We start from the raw sequence: 23,339 nt of genomic DNA on the forward strand, positions 1-23,339 counted from the left end.
TGTCTACAAAGTCACAAAGACTTGTCAACAACCATTACAGGGTATTCCAATAAAGATCTACTCCATGGACACAAAGCCTTATGTTCCAAGTATGCATTGCTTTGAACATGCTTCTTGCACTATGTTTTTTCTAATCTTATGCATATTGCTTCTATCTATGGAGACAACTCTATATTCTCATTTTGACTACCACTTCTGAACAAGAGTTGCCTCTTTTCAGACTATGTCAATATGGCCCTTCCAAAATTCACACTATACTTCCAACTGTCCTTGAGCAACTAATCTTTGGTAAACCTTAGATTGTCCTCGACAATTGCTTAATCATTTTAGTCATATCCAATTCTATTCCTCCTTAATACCCCACGACATTTGGAAAATTCAGAAAGGATAAATATTATAGCACATGTAATCGATCTTGTACCCAAAGTAAATGGGACACGATTCATGATGTTTCACATAAAGACATGGTTCTAGACTAGTCTTTTGCCATAATAATTTTTTGTTTGCCATATTCTCTAAATTTTACTGTGAAAAGGGATGTCGTAATCATAATCGAATTTTGAGAACACAATATATAGAATTTTCTTAAGTTGAACCAAACCAACATAAAATTCATATATATATATATATATATATATATATATATTTTCTTGACGAAGATGATTAAAATCTTAATCTAAGCCTTTTAGAATTGAAATGAAGTATAATTTCCTCTCCCTTAATTATAGCAAAACAACTTTTTCAACCCCTGCAACCTCACGAATTGAAACTTTTGTTTTCTATAATTAACATTGCTAACTTGCAATACTTATCATAATTATCATGCTCCCACTAACATGATGATTATTAGCATAACACTTATGCTCCCACTAGCTTTGACATGTATCCAGAAAGCAACTAGACTTCTAAAGGTCATACTAGATTGTTTTGATAAGACTTTATCAAAATCATACACCTTATCTTAGATAGCTCACAGGTGTGTCTACACAATTTCAGAACTATGAAAAGGGATGTTGTAATCATAGTCTTAATTATTTAGACCTTTGCTATGTGCTTCAAATCTACTTGGTGGAAGTGTTTCCTCACCATCATTTTCATGAATCAGAGAGAAACCTTATGACCCTTAGATTTTATGGTATATGTGTTCCTTTCCATTTGAATTTTTTTTGTCACAACCATAATCACAGCACTAGATTAGTGACAATTCCAAATTCATATGGACTGAACTTGTGCAATCTTAAATTCTTGCCACCTAGCAACTCAAGGGCCTGCCATTGCTTCCAAGTTGATATGCAACCAATTAAAAACTCTAAGAGCTCATATGCAAAGCCAACTTTAACTGGAATGTGCACAGAAACAGAAATATGTCAACCACAGGTTTTTATTCTTGATTAGATCTTGAAATTCTTTTCAAGATCTTTAAGACTCCCACTGTCCTCTTGACATATAAACTATTTTGCCAAATATTCAAGAGATAGTTTGGATTCTTTATCAAGACAAACACTTCACACAATTGGCCTAAGTTGATCTCTGTTTTATCCAAAACATCACAAATTACAAAATTTCAAATGTACAAGGGTAGAAAACCTTTTGCTCTTACATTTGACTAGTGTTAATAAACCATCTTTAAGATGTGTCACTCAAGTTACAATCTTGAAGTATGACTCTAAGAATTGTTTTTGGAACGAAATATGAATCATCTTCTTGATTTAACCACTTCAACAATTCATAACTCCTCTTCTTAGCTATCAGAATGCACTTAGAGGATGAATTGTGATAAAGTCTCTTAATCATTAAGATGATGATATATCATAAAGTACTCTCCCATCTTTTCAGATTTCAGAAACTTTTATCTTTCTGCCATAATTTGATTCTTTTTTATTCGCTTTGCCATACATTGAAACTTTGTCAATGTTTCAGAATTATACTTGAACTTGTAAGTATAACCATATTTACTAAACTTTAGTAAATCATGACGAATAGTCCTAACGATTATTTGTGGTGGGCTTGATCAGTGCACAAGAATGTGTACTTGATCCCTTAGTCATTTACTTGACTCACACATCCATGTGAACAAGTAATTAGTCTTAATTTTCCAATGATTGAAAGTTCTCATTCATCATACTATACAACTTGCATGATTCCAAGTTTCTATCCAACTGAAACTTAGGTGATGAGAATCTTTCCTTATTTGGAAAATTTAGACACTACCACAAATGAAAGAATCAAATTCATATTTCCACTCTTGCTATTAATGGAATCATATAAGCAACATTTTTTTCCTTTTATTTTAAAACTTTGCGGAAAAACTATCCTGACAGTCCAAAAGTACATGAAAAACTTAGTTGTTATCTATTCCTAAGCAATATATCATAACTCCTAAGCAACAGCTCAAAATTCTGATCCCAGAACCATGCGATCGAGATCCATCTTCGCGATCAGAATCAGCATATACTTCCTTTAAGTTTCTTCACTTTTCTTTGATTTTTAAAACATCAACATGTGACCCAATCACATCATGTAACAAGAATCTCCAAATAGGAGCTTAACAGACTTAGACAACGGACTTTACCTGAAGTAGGGTCAAACTTATTGACTTTAACATCCTTAGGTAAATTTGGCAGTTTGCAATCAATGCCCCTTCCTTTGGTAATTTAACATATGGACCCTTTGGTAATGGGACTATCATAGACTTAGCTTTTCTCTTTACCATTTGGTCAACCAAGTTGACTATGGCCGATCCCATTCGATTGGCAAGAAAATGCTTTTTCTGGATTTCCAGTGTCACCATTGTCAATGTCCATAAAGTTTTGGGAAGTCGATCTTCTAATCAAATTTTCTTTACTAGCCTTCCAGATCATTTCTGATTCAGCAGCACCAAGCAAATTGATAAGATCATTAAGGGTCTTGTCATAGTCTGTTTCATAGGAGTCCCAAAGGAACTCACTATGTGACTTATAAGTGATTGAACCACTAACTTTCTCAAGAATTTGACACCCAAATCTCCCGGCTTGTCAATATGTGACTTCATCTGCAAGATGTGATCACACCTAGACCTTGCCTTGCCAATAGGGCTTAAGTGACCTTGAACTAGTGGGTTAGGGAGAATAATTGGAAGAGGTGGAGGAAGTGAAGTTCCAAGAGATTTGGGAGGATCATAGATGTCTGAACTAGACATCTTTTGGGAGATATTCAAGTTTAGTTGATTTAAAGCCCCTAATATAACACCAATATGAAATATTAAAGCTAGGACCCAACAAACTATTTTATAACTTGGAGGAGGGATGTCGTAATCCAAGTTATAAAATATTTGAAGGTAGGTGAATGACGATTTATCAATTTCCACCAAGATAAACGAAATGTATTATTAGGTTTTAATTGGTTTTGAAACTCCTAGATTCTTTTGAGATTCATTGAACTTCTCAATGACATGTTTCAATCTCGAGTGTGCCCTTCAGGTTTTGTGACTGGGATGTCGAGGATCACAAAAAAGTGTGAAGCAACCATGCAATATACTTGGTACCCTTAATTATTTACCCCTTAATCAATGTGCCGGTTAACCACACACGCTCCACCGATACTATGATAAATATTAAGTTACCCTTTGCCTACCTTGTTAAGTCCAGGTTAGTGTGCCGGTTAACCACACACGCTCCACTAACGACTTAAGCAAAGTGCAAAGTGTAATTTCATGGGTTAGCACCAAATTCACATTTTCCTAAGTAACTAAGATTGGGTATTAAGAAGAGTTTAGTTACTTAGTATTTATCATTAATACTTTTAATGAAGGGAGAATTCTAGTACTTGTCCTATCCGTTCGACTAACGACCCTCCACCGGTCAAGGAAGCGGTGGGTGAGAGTGGACACCCATTAAACTGCCATTTTATAGGCAGTAACCTTATACCCCCCTTATAGACCGGCTTCGTGAATGAGGCCTGCTAACGGTAAGACTGACTTTACTCTTATGCATATATATATATATATATATATATATATATATATATATATATATATAAATATTATTAACTTATAATATTATAAAGTATAAAGGTTGAATTTTAACATTTAAAATTCTAAGGGATTAACTTGGAACTAAAGTATTCTTGAGGCAAACTTAACAAATTCCAAAAATTGAGGGCAAGTTTTGAAACTATTCAAAACTAATTAATTCCATAACTTATGTGTTTAAAGTAGTTTTAATTAAAAACTCTTCAAGTTCCATAACTTGAGGATAAGTTATGGAAGACTTTAAATTAATAAAAGAATGTAACTTTTCTTTATTTATAACTTATGGAACTAATTAAGGTTACACATTTTTTATTGTTTAATAAAGTGACTCTTGAACCTCCATAACTTGAGGACAAGTTATGGAGTCATAAAACCATTCAATGAAGACAAGACTCTTCATTTTGTAACCTTTGCCAACTTTTATGAGTTTTAAGAGACTTTAATGTGACTTTTCATGTAACTTGAGGACAATTTACACAAACACATTTTAGAATCTACTCTTAGATTAAAATGGATTGAAAACAACAATTTCACACAACTTCCCTATTAATCTAAGCAACTCATATGAACATGATATTTCAAGTCAAACACATTTTCATGAAATTAGCCTAACCATTAAACTAATACAAATCATGAATCTATTGACAAATATCTTTGAAATTGGATTAGCATGAACATTAACACAACAAAAACAAGTTTATAAGTCCAAAAACATCTTAGGGTAATGTTCCTAGTCCAATTCCAGCCAAAAAAGTCGAAGATATGCTGTCTGAGGGTCCAACTCGTCGAGTCCATGAACCAACTTGGCGAGTTGGATCGTTTTGATCACTTTTTAGGTGTGGACTCGTCGAGTCTCTTGATGGACTCGCCGAGTCTATTGCCCAGACAGCAAAAAACTTCGATTTTTTTAAGCTGTTTTGCAAGTATAACAAGAAAACAAGAAAACAAGCCTAGGCTCTGAGACCAGTGTTGGGTTTTTAGCATTCTAACACTCCTAAGTGTACATGCAACTCTAAATACCTTGGATCTATGTTTTCTCTATTATACATGCAAATATGAACTTTCAAGGTATTATCCTAATCTAGCATACAAAACAATGAATATAACAAGATAGAAAACATACCTCTTGATGTAGAATGCATTCATGAAGCTTGGGTGCCTAATGCCCCAAGTGTGACACCTCAAATGGTTCACACAACATCATATGCACTTGGAAGACTTAGAGAGAAAAACCACACATCATGAAAATCGGCTAGCCCTCATTCTTTCTCTAGTGGCCGATTTTCCAATAATAAGGTCTTTACATAGTGTGTCATAATTAGGGTAAACCCTAATTGTCATGGCCTTCCATTTCCTTGGATCCATGGGTTCAAATACACCATGGAGCATCCTATGGGTTTTAGCCCAACTTGATAATCCATGGAGCATTAGCCCACTATACAAGTATGGATGATTTACACAATCAACCCATATATTTAATTAGTCTTCTTTTGATCACTTAATTAATTCCAAATTAATTCTTGATCAATATTAATTAAATAATCCTATTAATATATTAAAACTTATAATATATTAATAATCTTGAACTGTTATTTCTCTCATTTTAGTCTATCCAAGTGCATGATGCCATGCAACCCAAATGGACCATGTCGGATCGAGTCAAGTCTTACCAATTATAGTTATAGACTTAGACATTAATCCAACAATAATTACAGGTTTTTGATTACCGTCTTCCAAAAATTCATATTCTAGATGTGTTCGCAAAGTTTTCAGCTCTAAATCTGAGTTTTGAACGCTGAACACGTCAAGTCCAGATAGCAGACTCGTCGAGTTGTGCCCAGTTTGTACATATGATCACGAATTTTAAAGCGGACTCGTCGAGTTGCTGTCTTCAACTCGTCGAGTTGATTTTTCTAAACTTTTTATGATTTCTTCATATTCACTTTCTTCAAGCATTCTTTCAATCTCCTTCAGGTCTCTTTCAGCATCAAAGTCATCTTCAAAGATATAAGTGTTTGCTTGACTTGTCTTCTTTCCATCCTTCCATTAACTCTTCAAAGACATCTACCGAAAAGGTCGTGTCATCACTATACTTTATATAAACTAAAATGTAAGTTAGATTAGTGAGAGGATATTATGGTAGCTAAAAATATTATTTATAAGTCATATCATATATATATATATATATATATATATATATATATATATATATATATATATAAAATGTATATATGTATAATGTTGATTTCATACTATATTTCATTTCAATTCTTAACTTTGTATAATTAATTACTTGCAATAAATTTTCTCTTACCCCTTAATTTTTTAAAATGTTAATTTCGCACCCTTAATTTTTAAATTTTTAAAATGTCACCTTCATCAGTTCCATTTTCTAAACTTTTGTGTTTATTCCCGTAATATATATAATCTGATTTCCTTTAATAACTTACGTTCATTAAGTAAAAAAAACAATTTTTTTAATTTATTTTTTTGAATATGTGTCGGTATAAATTGAAGGTGATCACGTTTCGATATATTCAAATTCGCTTTTATATACGTTTCGATTTACTTTTTTACGTGCATATTTTTATGTACGCGTAATTTCTTTTCTTGCATATTTTATGTACACGTCCGACATATGAGTCGTGTCATATATAATATACATTTTATTATTTGAACTTTTCATTCGCTAATTAAAAAAAAAGTCTTACTTACATATTTTTTTATGTACGAATCGATAGAAATTCGAGTGTTTTTTTTATGTTTTGACATAAATTTAGTGGATATTTCCGTGGTTTGTTTTAATCAAAATTAAAGTGGCGGCGTACTCCTTGCTTTTGATTGTTGTCATTTTTAGTATTTGCTTTTATTCCATTATCATTTATGTAATTTTGCTCTTTGGAAATTTCACAATGAGGAAATATGAATTCCACATAAAATTTGTGTGTTTTCATGGTTTTTTATCTAAATTGGAGTGGCGGTACTCTTTTTTTGTCCGAGTTTAGTCCTCGCATTTTTGTTGTTATTTTTAGTCTTTCTTTTTATACCATTTGATGAGATTAAAACTTAATCTTAAAGATCGATTAGATCCCAAACAGGTAATTAATGATTAAACAGCAAGAACACGAAAATAAAGAACAAGTCAAGAATGAATCAAACGTGTCGAATGATTATAAAATAACCCTCAGAAGAGCTCGATCAAGAACATCAACTGTAGAGGGTTGGAGGTTTACAAGAACGATAAAAGAAATCTGTAATACTATCGTAATAATCGTTATTCTCTAGATCGATAACCTAATATGCATGCAAGCATATACTTATATAATAAACCTAGCAAGCTCACGGTTTGGACAGACCCAAAACCGGAGTACAAAATAAATGGACTAACAGCCGAGCCCAATGACGCAAATCTTCAAACGAATCTTCAACCCAACAATCTCCCCCTTTGCGTCAATTGGAGCGAGATCTTTACTTGTTACTTGGGCCAGCAGCGGAGGCAGGAACCTTCTTCTTCACAGTATTAAACAGACGCGAGATGAGAGCAAGTATTGTCTGTCTAAACCTGATGTACCATTGGATCATGTCGTTGAAGTACTTGACATCATCCGCTGCATTCTCTTTACACCTTTGGATGATCGATAACACATGCTCTAGACAAGCAGTGGTGTAAAGATGTTTGTCAGCTAAAGCAAAGAGACATTTCTGTCCTTCTGCTCTAGTGAACATGACTGAATTGCATCTCGGGTCGATCTTGCCCATTTGCATTTGATTGAGATCACTGGCCGATCCCACAGGAGCTATCTTCGGTTTCTTCTTGAAGACTGTGGCAACCTCCTGATCCATTAGGGCAACCTCCATGATGTAACAAACAATCATCCTCTTGAGATGGTCTATAATAGGACCATATTCTGCTTCGTTCGTCAAAAGGATGTTGTGCAAAACAATCCAATCATGAGGGTTTAAGTTCGGTAAGTCTGCCAAAGATATAAGGTGTTCAGTTCTTGCAGACCCTCGAATCACCTTGAACCGAACATTGATGAATCTTCCTTCGGTATAAGGCTTCAATACCCGAACATTCACTATCTTCTGGGCGCTCCATGTTTGATACTGAGGACGAGCAGCCTTCAGATAGAATTCGATCAACTCCCTATCAACCTCAGGGTTCGGATGAGGGACTTCAAAAATATTGGAGAAGGCGTGGAAGATAAACGCCTTTCGAGTCAACGGCATGTCGAACTGCGAATCGACAGAATTATAGCAGTCGAAGGAAATCACTGGCTCGAGCCATAGGATGCTAGGAGTATCTATGGCCTCCTTAATCATTCGCTCTCGAGTCCAGGCAGGGAAGAGAGTCTTCCTGCTCTCAAGGAGATCGTGGGCTTCTTTCTTCTTGCGTTTGGCTTCTTCAGCCTCTCGCGCCACACGATTGATATCATCATCAACATTGCGACTGTTTTTGCGTTTCAACATGTCCGCAATGGTTTCATCATCTTCATCTTCATCTTCTTCCTCAGCTATGTTTTTCCCTTTATCCTTCACACCCGAACCCGAAGCTTGACCAGTCAGAGGTGGTTCAGTTGTGTGAGTAGCTTTGGAGGAAGGAGGTGGTTTCGATCCGGACTTCACTTCTCCCCCTTATTTCGGATCGGACACGAAACTAGGTAAGCCTTCAATTTTGCTGAGAAGGTCCATGGCAGGAGCAAGTTTTTCAGCAAGGGTTCGCCTCACCGAATGATTGAGAATCGGATCGTGTGCTTCTAGGATGTTAGATAGGGCAGCGTGTACATCCGAAACACATGTTTTTATGACCTCCCGTTCGGATCGAAGAGCTTCAAGTTGTTGCTGTGAGTTTGAAAGCTGAGTGCTCTTGACCTTAAGGGCGGTGGTTTTGCTTGCCAGAACATCCATTAATGAGTTTTCAGCTGCGAGATCCTCTTGAAGCTTAGCGAGGCTCTCATCAATGGAGGCACGAAGGCCGAGTTGTCATCGCTGATGGATTGGCGAAGAGTAGCGAATGACTGTAACTCCGTTGAGACGAACTTTGCCAATTGTTGAACGATTGGTTCCAAAGTTGTCTTGGTGGCATCAGTGCTCTCCTGTAAGGACTTCAACAGGGAAGAGGCGTCTGAGAATAGTTTATCGACTTTTGCGGTCGCAGCCTCACATGCTTTTGTGGAGGCGTCTATGGCGGCAGTGGCTGAAGCTACATAATCATGCTGAGCCCTGGAGAAGGCATCAACAATCTTCTGAAGAGCGGCTTCAGAGAGAGAGGATTGAGTGTTTGTGGATGACGCAAGAAGCAAATCAACCTTCTCGTTTAGCTCCTTCAGATGTTTCTTTGTTACTGGAGCATCATCCTCTTCGTCACTTTGAACCTGAAACGGACTAAAGTAGACCGAATCGAAGGTCATGTGTTCACCGCCAAGGAATGGGTTATCTCCATCAGAGGCATGATCTGGAGATGGTGGGGGTGGTGAAGCTGGGGGTGTGGTGGTTTTTGTAGGTTCAGGTTGAGTGTTGGTTGGGGTAGTTTCGGGTGGTGGTTGAGTGTGGGTAGGTTCGGTTGTATGCTGGGTTTCGGTTTGAGGTGGTTCGGTTACGGGTGGTGTTTCGGTTGCACTGGTATGAACCCCCGTATCAGATATGTTGGTTGTAACCTTTGCAGTGGTTGTAGTTGTATCTGTGAAAATGGGTGGTGGTATAGGGAAAGAGGTTTGAGGAATGGTGGTAGTGGGGGTTATGGTGGAAATGGAAGTAGGGATGGTTTGAGGAGGTGAAGGAACTGGTGAGACATGAATTTCCATGTCTGGGGTAGGTGATCGGGGTGGGGTGTTGCCTCTTTGAGGGGTTTCGCCTCTTTGAGAGCCGTCCGAACCCGAACGCTCGTCTTCTGAGTCACTCGAAGAGGAAGGGATAAGAAGTTTTCGCTTCGGTTGAGTCTTCCTTCTCTTCGGCTGCGGTGACTGGGCAGGTTTCGTTTGTTTCCTCTTCCTGGGAGAAGGACCTTTAGGAGCTTTGGTCACTTGCTTCCCTTTTTCCGCCTTTTTGCCCCTATTAACCGGTTTGTTAGCATCGTGGATGGACTTTAGCATTTCCGGCGTAAGTTCCCTAGGTCCAGTCGCTTTGAACTCCTTAATCGTCCGGATGAGCCTGCTGTCAGAGGGAACATCGCCATACATTGTCTCCGGAATAGAGCCAATGAATGAAAATTTAGATGCATCAGAGACGATGATCTTCGTGGTATGAAACGTACCGATCGAAGACATCGATGCACCAGCAGCAGTTGGGACATCAAGCTTATCCATCGCCCATTTGGTGATAAGAATCCAGAACCGGGCAAACGACACCTCAGAATGTCGGGATGAAGAAGAAAGGCTCTGGATGAGCTGTTGCCAGAGGACCAACCCAAAGTCTAGGTTGACTTCGTTGTAAATTGCATACATAATCGACAGGAACAGTCGGCTTGAACCATCGGATCCTGAGCTCCTTTCAGATAAGCCCTTGAAGATGACTGTGAACATGCCGTTCCACTGTGGCGGCAAGCAGGATTTCTTGAACTTCGCAACGGAGGTGAGCACCTCCGTGTACCCCATATTATAGAACATGTTGTCCAGATGCCCAATCGAAATCGTTTTCGGATTGATTCTTGAAGGATCAGCAGCCAACCCTAGCAAAGTGCAGAATCGCTGTCGAGAAATGGAGGACTTGTGATCAGCAACCTCGAAGAACACCCGCTCGATTGCTTTGTCGTAATAGGCAGTCGCATACACCGGCGAGAGAATCTCCATGGGCACAGACTCAACCCTAGAGAGAGTTGGAGCGATTTGTGAGTACTTCAGGCACTCGATGATCGGCGACATATAAGAGTCGTACGCCAGAGGGTTTAGGTCGATCACCAAGCATTGGTGAGGACGAATGGGTAGGATGTGCGAGGTAGCATGGACTGAGGATGATTATGCCATTGTTGAAGGTAGTAGAAGAAGATGAACAGTAAAGCTTTTGGGATGTTTTTGCTCTCTAGAAAATCCGGATGCAGTAAAAAGGTAAATGAGAGTATAGACTGCCTTTTATAGTGGGTGAAAGGAGAGAGAAAAATCGTTTCAAATCTTCTATGCGATGATCACGTAGGAGAGAGAGTGTCAGATTCCTAGGATCACACCGCCCAACAAGCGCCGTTTCAGAGCATATCGTTTCAAATCCTCACGCGCCTTTAAGGGCCAGAGAGGTGTCGCTTGAAATTCGCACACGCGTCCATGATGTTAGTAAAAGAGTGGGCGTTTCAAATTCACACGCGCCCCTTTTTACCGTCGTTCGAAATTCAATCCTTTTAACTCTCGCCTGAGTCAGCAACCCTTCGTCTTATCTTCGAAATGGCATCTTTTGAATTAATTGCCCACGTGGATGATTTTTGACCACAACATGATAATTAACCACCAAAGCAATAATACAGCCTGTAATAATTAGTAACGGAATTTTGGAAAATCAAAGATTTTCATGCTAAGAGTGTAAAAAAAAGGAATAAAGCAACTCTTTTTAGGAATAAATGTGATGTCAATAATGACACGAAACAAGTGATCCCGGGCACGAATCTCTTCCTTCAAGATCAAGAGAGACCTTAAAGTGTTTATGTGGATTCCCGTTGAATGACGATCAAACATTTATTAATAAATGTTGAAAGGCTTCTTTTAATTAGGCTAAGTAAGGGTGGCTTTCGCTTTGATTCAGCAATTCTAATCTTGAAATAAGAAAGAAAGTGATCAAAGTACTTGTGAGACCGGTGTAGTCTGTTGAACAAGTAGGTAGGAATTAATTTTAAATAGCTTGGAAAATATAAAATCTCAAAAAAAAAAAAATTAAAGCTGCATCCCAAGGGAAGAAGTGTTATGGTGTTTAACAATTTCATAGGAATCACACAAAATAAAATTTGAGATTTCAGCTAGGTACATCCGTCAATTCTTTTGGTGAAAACTTGAGCAAATTAATTGTTCACCGTCAATTCAAATTAGGTGTTGAATTTGGGGTTTCACTCAGCTCGTAGTGGCACGAAACTAAGATCATAAACACAGATGTTGTGTAACCGTAAACCTCAATGGTAATTTCTGAGAGTCTCAAGGGTTACGTTGATGAAACGAATGTAATGGAGAAATATAATGGAGATGGTGTAAGAAATTAAAGTACCTCTGCTGCGAAAATAAGGACCAAGCAGAAAAACGCTTAACTCATGTGAGAAGAGAGTGAGGTAGCTCACGATTAGAATAAATGTGGTAGCCTAATTGGGAAGACAAGGTTTGTTTGTACCAAGTCATTAAGGCTTTTATTCAGAATCTTATGAGGCTTGGGACACATACAGCAGCATGCTTCTAGGGACACTTAAGTAATCCAACAATTATATCCTCATAAACGAACAAACACAAAAAAATAAGAAAATATTTTTGGAGTTTTTGATGTAAATAAAAAAAATAAAAAGAAAAAAATAAGCAAGAAAAAAAATAGACTTAGAAAGAGTAAAAAAAAAAAACTTTGGAAAAATTTGGTAACTGAACCCGAACGTTCGGTTGGTTTCGGTTGGGAAAAAGATGAAAAACCGAACCCGAGCGTTCGGTTGGTTTCGATTCAAGAAAATTTTGAAAAACTGAACCCGAGCGTTCGGTTGGTTTCGGTTCAAGAAAATTTTAAAAAACCGAACCCGAGCGTTCGGTTGGTTTCGGTTCAAGAAAATTTTGAAAAACCGAACCCGAACCTTCGGTAGGTTTCGGTTTTGGAAAATTTTAGAAAACCAAGGAATGTAGACATGCAATCAGAAAATACTTTTAAGAATAAGATAAACAACTTTGTACAAGAAATATACAACCAAGAAAACTACCTTTGTGGTGATGAGCAAGTCAGATGATTTAACCGAACCTGAACGTTCGGTCAATTTTGCTTCTTACGTTTGAGGTTGAGAGGTAGTTTGAGGTACTGACTCTGATTCCATCATACCTAGCCCTTGCAATATTCTGTTGAATGACGCTTCAGGAAGAGCTTTGGTAAAGACGTCAGCCAGTTGATCAGTGGTTCTTACGAAGTGAACTTCGACGTTTCCATCTTCCACGTGATCTTTGATGAAGTGATACCTCAGTGCTATGTGTTTGGTTTTAGAGTGTTGCACTGGGTTATGACAGATCCTAATTGCACTTTCAGAGTCACAATATAGTGGGATCTTCTTGATATTGAGTCCATAGTCTCGAAGTTGACTCTGGATCCAAATCACTTGAGAGGTGCAGGATGCAGCGGCTATGTATTCCGCTTCGGCAGTAGACAACGACACGCACGTTTGTTTCTTGGATTGCCAGCTAACCAACTTCCCGTCAAGGAATTGACAGCCGCCAGTGGTGTTTTTTCTGTCGAGTCCACATCCTCCAAGGTCTGCATCTGAATAGGCTTGAACGAAAAAGCCTGAGTTGGAAGGATACCATAGACCTAAGGAGGCAGTTCGCTTGAGATAGCGTAGAATGTTCTTCACTACAAGCATGTGAGGTTCATGTGGGTTTGCCTGAAATCTAGCACAGTAACATACAGAGAACATGATGTCAGGCCTGCTAGCAGTAAGATACATTAGTGAGCCTATCATTTGACGATAGAGCGTGATATCAACAGCCGGTTTGTCTAGGGATGGAGTTAGCTTGGTGCCGAATGCCATTGGGACTTTGACTTTGGAGTCTCCCATCATACCAAACTTTGCTAGGAGAGTCTTCGTGTAAGCTTCCTGATTGATAAAGATGACTTCGGGTCCCTGTCTAATATTTAAACCAAGGAAAAAGTTAATAGGATCCATTGAGCTCATTTCAAATTTAGTCTCCATCAGCTTTCTGAATTCAGCTGTTAGGCTGGGATTCGTTGAGCCAAAGATGATGTTATCGACATAAATTTGAACTATCATAAGGTGGTTACCTTCCTTTTTGCGAAAGAAGGTTGGGTCAACCGAACCTTGTTTGAATTTAGACATCTTTAAGAATTTAGTTAGCGTTTCATACCAGGCTCTCGGAGCTTGTTTGAGGCCATACACAGCTTTATCCAAAATGTAGTAATGATTTGGATATTTTTCGTTCACAAACCCAGGAGGTTGCTCCACATACACGGTTTCTTCGAGTTCTCCATTAAGAAATGCACACTTGACGTCCATTTGGAAAACTTCAAAGTTTTTGTGGGCAGCGTAGGCAAGAAATATTCTTACAGATTCCAGCCTAGCTACAGGAGCGAAAGTCTCTTCATAATCAATCTCTTCCTCCTGACAATATCCCTTTACTACCAGACGAGCTTTGTTCCTTATAACATTCCCTTCCTTGTCCATTTTATTCCTAAAGACCCATTTGAGACCAACAACCGAGGCATCTGGAGGAGTTGGAATGAGGCGCCAGACTTTGTTCCTTTCAAATTCGTTTAGTTCGTCTTGCATTGCTTGAACCCAATCTGAGTGATCGAGAGCAGTGTTAACTGTCTTCGGTTCAACTTTTGATACGAATGAGTTAAACATACAAAACTCAACTTTGGAAAATAAGGATGTATGTTTTGCCTTGAGTTGTGATCGGTTCAGGACCTTTTCAGAGACATCACCAACCACTTGAGAGATAGGATGATCTCTAGTCCATTTGAAAAGAGGAGGATAGTTTGGATCAAAGGTGGGGTCTAGTTCAGCGTTGATCATTTCTTCTGGCTCGGATTGGCTATCGTAGTCGAGCGTCATATCAGCTTGCTCCCCCTTGATAGATGAGCTTTCTAGAATGTTTGGAGAAACTTGAGGTCCAGCGGTTTCTTGTGGTGCTTGGTATTCAGGCGTTGATGCACCTTCAGTTGGTGAAGCACTTTCAGGTGGAGAAGTGCTTTCGGTTGCAGTTGTAGAGCTTGGCTCCCCCTCAACATGTGAGCTTGGCTCCCCCTCAACTGAAGCATCGTTGGATGGAGGTTCATCAGAATTCGATCCTCCTTCGTTCATTCTCCTGGCAGCTTCTTCGACAATTTGCTTCATATGGTCTACCTTGTTGTCTGATGCGCCTACTTCTGAGAGAGTAGCTTTCTCTGGTTCGTCAAATAGCTCCATAAACTTCTCGAATAGATTAGCGATCGAGACTGTGACCTGGCCAGTTTGAGGAAAGATTTCCCCAGCGGTGTCTTCTCTGGCCTGTAGCTTTTTGACATAGCTAATGTCAAAAGTCACGTAATAGGTTTCTTCGATTTTTCTCGAATGCTTGTTTAGGAATCTGTATGCTTTGGATGTGAGAGAGTAGCCCAGAAAGATTCCCTCGTCGGCTTTGACATCGAACTTGTTGCGGTGTTCTTTAGAGTTAAAGATGAAACACCGTGAGCCGAACACGTGGAAAAATTTCACATTGGGCTTCCTGTTGTTGAGAATCTCATAAGGTGTGAGCGTGAATCGCTTGTTGAGATAGGACCTGTTCTGTGTAAAACAAGCAGCAGAAATAGCATCAGCCCAAAAATAAAGAGGTAAGGAAGCGAAACTTAGCATAGTTCGGGCAGCTTCACACAAAGATCGGTTTCGTCTTTCGACAATTCCGTTCTGTTGAGGTGTGTAGGGAGCTGAGAAATTGTGACTTATTCCCTTTTCAGCTAGAAATTCTTCAAATTCCCTGTTCTTGAATTCCAGACCATTGTCGCTCCTGATGTTGCGAACGACCTTCTTGAGCTGTACTTCAATCTGCTTGATGAACACTTTCAACTTATGAGTCGCTTCAGATTTGAGCTTTAGAAAGAACACCCATGTAAATCGTGAAAAGTCATCAACAATAACAAGAATATACTTGCTACCACCGATGCTTTCGATAGATGATGGACCACACAAATCAATATGAAGTAATTCGAGTGGTTCAACAACTTTTGTGTTAATTATAGATGGATGAATTTGACGACTCTGCTTCCCCATTTCGCATGCAGCACACAAATGATCTCTGTCGAACTTGAGCAGTGGAAGGCCTCAAACTTGACCTCCAGTGACAAGTTTGTTAATATCTTTAAAGTTGAGATGAGAGAGTCTTCGGTGCCACAACCAGCTTTCGTCAGATAGAGCTTTTGATAACAGGCATATAGCTGGGTTTCCTTTGATGGGTTTAAGATTTAGAGGAAACATTTCACCCTTACGCTCCGACTTGAGAATTACTTTCTTTGTCTTCTTCTCAATAATTTTAGAACCTTCATCGTCGAATGACACTTTGAGACCTGTACCTCCAACAAGCTGAGATACACTGATGAGGTTGTGTTGTAGTCCTTCCACATATTCCACCTTCCTTATAGTAAAATCACCATTAGTTATCATTCCGTATCCCTTTATGGTGCCGAAAGAATTGTTTCCACACTTGACGTTGCCACCATTTGAAAGAGACCTGTATTCCCTGAGCTCTTCTTTCCTCCCTGTCATGTGACGTGAGCAGCCACTATCGATGTACCATTCTTCGTCGAACTGCTCGTCACTTATAACCTGCAAAAGTTAAGCAGATTTAGGAACCCAAAGTTTCTTGGGTCCACGTGAGCTTTTCATAGGAACAGGAATAGTAAGAGAGATGTCAACAAGATATGTTCGTTTTATAAGTGTTGTTTCATCTTTCTTTTTGATGGTAAAAACTTTGATTTTATTAGGATTAGGTGCGTTCGGTTTAGACTCTGGTTTGGATGCATTAACCTTCTGTTTGCCTTTTTGTTCAGCTGACGAATGAGATTTTTGAGAACGAACAGAATGAGCTATAGAGCAAGATGGAGATGAATTGGAAGAATTAGAAGAACTAGATGAATGAGAAGGAGTGGGCTTAGATTGAGATGACTTCTTGGCTGGAGACTCTAGGTGACCCTTTTGCTTTTGATCATTGGTGGGACTGACCTTAGAGTTTTGATCTCTTTTGACTTCAGAACCGAACCTTTGCTTTCGGTTGGAGCAGTTCTCTGAACCGAACCTATGCTTTCGGTTGGTATTCTCTTCTGAACCGAACCTTGGCTTTCGGTTGTTGTGGCTCTCATGCTTTTTGACAGGATTGTTCTCAAACTTCAGATTCTTGTCTTGATGTGAGAAATATGCATTCTGGGATTGCCAGAATTGTTTCCTTTCAGAGAGATTCTTCCTGTATCTCTGGTTCCTTTCACGTTTCTTATTCCTCATCTGCTTCGGTTGATGATTGATATTGGCTTTCATTTTCGGTTTCTCCTTAGGTGGTTCACTTTGAACTGTGGGAGTTTCACTTTGAACTGGGGAACTAGAAGGAATGTCTTCTTTTGCCGAACTTCCATTTTCCTGAGGAATATCTTTCGTACCACTGGTGCTTGGCTCATCGAAATTATCTGGCTTATTCAAGGGTTCTGGTATGTATCTACCTTTACTCATCCATGAGGTTCTTTCTGATAAGCCTACCATTTCGTTTGCATTATCTATTGGAGCTGACCAGAAGTACTCATCGCAGCCATCAGCATTGTCTTCATTTACAATAGCTGTGAGTTCAGCGGTCTGATGTTCGGTTACTCCAGTGACCTTGTATACTTCATTTGGAGTGGTCCTGACCTTTTGATATACAACCGCTTTCTCTGCTAAGATCGGGGACTTTTGTTGGGACAATCGAGCGAACTCCACTGAATTTTCAGAAATTAGATTCTTGTGGTTTTCAGGTTCGCTTTTTACAAATTCTGAGCAGTCAACCGTGTCCTCTACAGAAATTTCACTCATGTTGTCGTCCTCATTAAGCTCAGATGCATTTTCAACATCAATTTTGTTTTCTGAGCTCAAGTTGGCGTTTAAAGAGTCAAATTTTTTTATGGTTTCGGTTCTCAGTTTAAGTCTATCATTTTCATCCAAAAGGTTTTTTAAGCATGTCCTTGTGGTCCTTGGATTTAATGAAAGATTCTATTTTGTCCAGTCCATACATGTAGGTCGGATTAATGTCATCAGATGATATCACACTCTCACAATTATAAGCTTCAGCATCGATTTCATCCTCCTTAAACTCAAGGAAGGGCAAAATCATGCGATGGATCTTTTGGCCTATTTCACAGTCCAAGTGAAGCTGAGTAATATTAGAATAAAGACGTTTTGCAATTAAACAAAAAACATTCCGCTGTTTTAACAACTTTAAATTGTCTCTTTGTAAATAAATGTTTTCGTCTTTTATTTTAACTAATTCAGACTCCTTCAACTCGATCCACATGCGTCGCTCCTCACTCTTCGAAGACACCCTGCTTAATTGATCAGTTAGGTTAGAATTGGTGACTCGAGTTTGAGTTAAACTACTATCTAGATGAGAAATTCTTGTATTAACATTTTTTAGTTCTTTCTCATATGAGGATTGTGGTACTTTAAATGAAACGAAAACCGATTGTACCTTCTTGATCAGTTCATCGAGCTCATTGAACTGCACACTGAGCGGTTTGGCCGTAAAGCACATATCCTGCTGCTCCTTCGGTTCATTGCTTCCACCATCAGTGTTGTATCCCCTCATCTGAGATACATCGGACACCATGAAGCACCTTCCTCCACTGCTCTCCTCCTTTGCTACACAAGCCTTTCCATGAGAAGGCTTCCTCACTTCATCGTCTTCAGAGTCGGTTGACCAAACTTCCACTCCACCGAACTCGTCATCAGCAACCGAACCCTGCACAATAAGAGCTTTCATGGAAGGGTTAGCGGTAGATTTCTTCTTCCTCATCTTATCAAGCTTTTTCTGTAGCAAAGCTTCCTCATCCTTTTCCTCATCTTTTTCAGCCATCTTTTTGAGGACACAATCCTTAGCATAGTGATTTTCACCTCCACAGTAGTAACAGCTTACTCCAGAATCACCATCGGCTTTCGGTTCCTTCTTGGGCTCTTCAACCTTCGGTTCATTATTAACCTTTTCTGAACTATAAATCCCCTGCCAGTTTCGGTTTTTGTTGCTGGGGAATCTCTTCTTAATGAACCTCTTGGGGTTAGACAACATCATAGCATAATCCTCAGACGTGAGGTCATACTCCTCCAAGTTGAGGTCTTCATCCTCCATCACAGCTTTACTTTTTGATAGGAGGGCCAGCGAACCTAGGCTTGAAACAACATTCTTTTCCTACAGCACAATTTTCTCCCGAGACTTGAGAATACCCACCAGTTTCGCCAAAGAGTATGATTTAAACTGCTCATGGGCTTTAACCGTTGACACCACGGCTCTCCATTCTGACCTTAGACCATTTAAGAACGTAACCTTCTGCTCGATAAGCTTCCTTTCGATGTCATGTTTGATCATCCTGCTGAGAAGATGATTGAAGCGATCGAACGTCTGGGTCACAGTTTCTTCGGCTCCTTGCCTGAATTCTCCAAACTGAGATAAGAGCAAGGTTTGGATACAATGTTCAAGATCCTCGTCTGTAGAGTACAGTTCGCGAAGTCTATCCCAAACTTCCTTTGCCGTCGTGCATGAGCTGACCAACCTGAAGGTGTCGGACTGAAGGGCGAATCTTATCAATCTTAACGCCTTGATATTACACTGGAATTTATCCTTTTCATCTTGTGCAATATCTTTGACATCCTTCAGCAGATCATTATACTCCTTTTGAGTTTTAACAATCCTTGACGTTGCAGAATGAGAAAAAGGTCCATTAATGATTGCTTCCCATATGAGGTATCCATTATCCTCAGATCCTATAACGTAGTCTTCGAAGTGATGCGCCCAGACTTCATAATCATGGGTATATAGGATTGAAATCTTCGTGGTTGAACCGATGTTGTTGGAAATATTGATGGGATTTGATTGCGACTCGTCCATTATGATCGAAAAACCTGTTCAAAGATCAGACTTGTAATAAATCAGATTAGGGCAAAACAATAAATATCAAGATACGTCAATAATGAGATGACGGCTCAATAAATATCAGTAATTGCGGAAAAACCCTAATTGAAACCTTTTCACAGAAAAGAAGTGTATCGATTACACAGCCTCCTGCTCTGATACCAATTGATGAGATTAAAACTTAATCTTAAAGATCGATTAGATCTCAAACAGGTAATTAATGATTAAACAGCAAGAACACGAAAATAAAGAACAAGTCAAGAATGAATCAAACGTGTCGAATGATTATAAAATAACCCTCAGAAGAGCTCGATCAAGAACATCAACTGTAGAGGGTTGGAGGTTTACAAGAACGCTAAAAGAAATCTGTAATACTATCGTAATAATCGTTATTCTCTAGATCGATAACCTAATATGCATGCAAGCATATACTTATATAATAAACCTAGCAAGCTCACGGTTTGGACAGGCCCAAAACCGGAGTACAAAATAAATGGACTAACAGCCGAGCCCAATGACGCAATCTTCAAACGAATCTTCAACCCAACACCATTATTATTTATGTAATTTGATCTATGTAATGGCCTCTACATTCTTATGGATTATTCAAAAACCATCCAATTTATGAAAATAGTCTCAAAACTCTTCTCAATTTTTGATAAATCACTCAACGTTCATTTCTTTTAACGATGAGGATTTTTGACAGTTGTCATATGATATACAATTTTAATCAATTTTCTCGTCTAATACGGAAGCAAAACACATAAGAACTCGCGACAAAGCACATACTCAAATATTAGCATAATCTATTTTCAAACCTAGGATTTTCATTACTTGATCTCACATAAATTATAATGACTCCAATGTAAAAATGTTGTTTTACGTTGAACGCAGACTTTGGTAATTTCTCTAGTTATTTTCATAAAATAACAAAAAAAGAATATATAATCTTCTTTTTATGTTGTTAATTTTCCACTTGTCTTTAATAGCTTAGTAAACATGAGTTCTCCATAGATCATTTGGATCGTTTTCAAGTGTATAACATGTAAACGTCCACTTTGGCTAGAAGTACACAAACCTTTTCGCCGAAAAAATCCAAACCGATTATTTATAAAACCGACTTTTTAAATCGGATATATTTTATACGACCCGCCAGTTGGTAACCGGATGTCAAAAAATTGGTTTATTGTTTATTCTTACCGGACATTTAACTGATTTGAATGATCCAGATTTTTATCTGATCAAAAACCAAATTTTCTGTGTTTATCCGGGTTTTTTCCGTTGGTTTTGTAATAGAAATAGTAAATATTCATCAAATTGAGTTATTTTTTTACTTTTGAAAAAACAAACTATCTTACTACTTCTAATCTAATCCTAAACACCACCTATATATCTTAGGCTCGGTTTGATAGACATCTTTCTAGGTCCAAACAAATCTTTGTTGCTGAATGGAACGAAAAAACTGTTTGATATGCATAAAAATGGGTCTTTCCCGGTAAGATATGTCTTTCTCAGAAAGCTCCAAAACCATATATTTCTGGCTGAATTGGCTGGAAAGACAATTGTGCCCCAAACCTTGTCTCTTTCTTTCTTGGATTATTAATTTCTTTTAAATATTTTTTAATTTCGTTTTTGTTGTATTATTACTTATTTATCGGATTATTATATTAATAAATATTTTTTTAATATATATAATATTTATATATTAATTAACATTATTTTATTTGCTTGACTTGTCTTCTTTCCATCCTTCCATCAGCTCTTCAAATACGTCTACCGAAAAGGCCGTGTCATCACTATACTTAGAATGCTTCATGGCCATACCAAATCTAAAAGTGATTGACTCGTCTCCCACTCGAAGGGTAAGCTTGGATTCTCTCATGTCTATTATGGCACTTGCCATGTTTAGGAAAGGTCTTCCAAGAATGATCGACACTTGGTGGTCCTCTTCCATGTCTAACACTATGAAATCCACGGGGAATACAAATTTATCAACGTTTACCAATAAGTCCTCACATATCCCCCTTGGAAATTTCACCATCTTGTTTTCTAGATGAGTTTCTATACAAATCGATTTTGGTTCCGGAAGGTTCGACTTTTTAAAGAAAGAGTATGGCATGAGATTAACAACTGTCCCTGAATCCGCCAATGCATAACTAGTGGCTAGGTTACCGAATTGGCATGGCGAAGTCAACATCCCTGGGTCACTCATTTTCTTTGGCAATTTGTTCAACATTACGGCTGAACAATTTTCATTAAGCACCACCTTGGACACCTTTTCTATCTTCTTCCTATTTGTGAGTAGTTCCTTCAAGAATTTTGCGTGCTTAGGCATTTGTTCAACCACTTCTATGAAAGGAATGTTGATTTGGAGGGCTTTGATGTGTTCCAGGAACTTTTGATACTCTTCATTCTGCTTCTCTTTTCTAGCTCGGCCTGGAAATGACAAGGGATGTTGATACGGTTTTAAAGGAGGGGTATTTTTTGTTCAGTACGTGGACTCGTCGAATCCAAGTCTGGGACTCGACGAGTTGCGTCGATTGTTTGTGAATTCGGGTCTTTTTGTTGTTCCTCTTACACCTATTTTGGATCCTCATTCATGATAGGGATCAGATGTGTAATTATATTTCTACTTCTAGTCGTCACGATGTTGATTTGAGTGCCTCTTGGATTTTTCTCGGTATTACTTACAAGTTGACCCGGTGCTATTTGATTGATTTGTAGTGCAAGTTGGCCTAGTTGTTTTTCAACGTTAAGGTTAGAGGCTTGTTGGTTTCTCATTAATTCTTGTTGCTCTTTCATTATGGCTTGTTGTTCTCTTATTGCAGCATCGATTTCGTTGTGCCTTATCTTGGATGCGGCTGCAAATCTTGTGAGCATATCATCAAAGTCTATTTTCTTTTCTTGCACCGGCTCCTCCTTTTGATAGAACCCTCTTGTCTTCAAAGTCCATTTTCTTTTCTTGCACTGGCTACGTCAAACATACATCGTAGATTAGTCGTACTTGATTCGATATGATCGCTAGGGTCGATATAATGTTTATCTTTGTAGTCATTACCGAAACAAAGGTAATGGTGGAAATAAACAAAATAGCTCAACTACTTAGAGACTTAGTGGCCCTGTGACTTTCCCTGATCCAAATGTGAGTCATGTGCTTTCGGTAGTATAGGCCTCTACTACCTTTCACACCTCCTCATACTTGTCCCATGAATTCTCTCGTAGTCCACTAAGTTACCACAAAAGGAAAAATCACATATGAAACACATAACATAATTAGGAAATTATATTGCTTTTTGGCATGATTACAATATTTATTTGAGTTCATCATACTCATTGCCTTATACATTAGGCAACTCATGATAATAATACTTATTTATCTCCTTCCCTCAAGTACTCTAGACAAGCAACTCCAAATTCCCCACCTCTTGTTTCCATATCAAGTATCATATGGTATGCTCTTGCTTTTACCTTTGGCGGAGCATTCAGGCTAGCTGCTTTGTTTCTCTTCGGGCAATCTTTCGAAATATGCCCCATGTCTCCACATC

This window comes from Lactuca serriola, chromosome 4 (assembly GCF_051521515.1).
Source record: "Lactuca serriola cultivar US96UC23 chromosome 4, Lser_US96UC23_V15, whole genome shotgun sequence".
Lineage (NCBI taxonomy): Eukaryota > Viridiplantae > Streptophyta > Magnoliopsida > Asterales > Asteraceae > Lactuca > Lactuca serriola.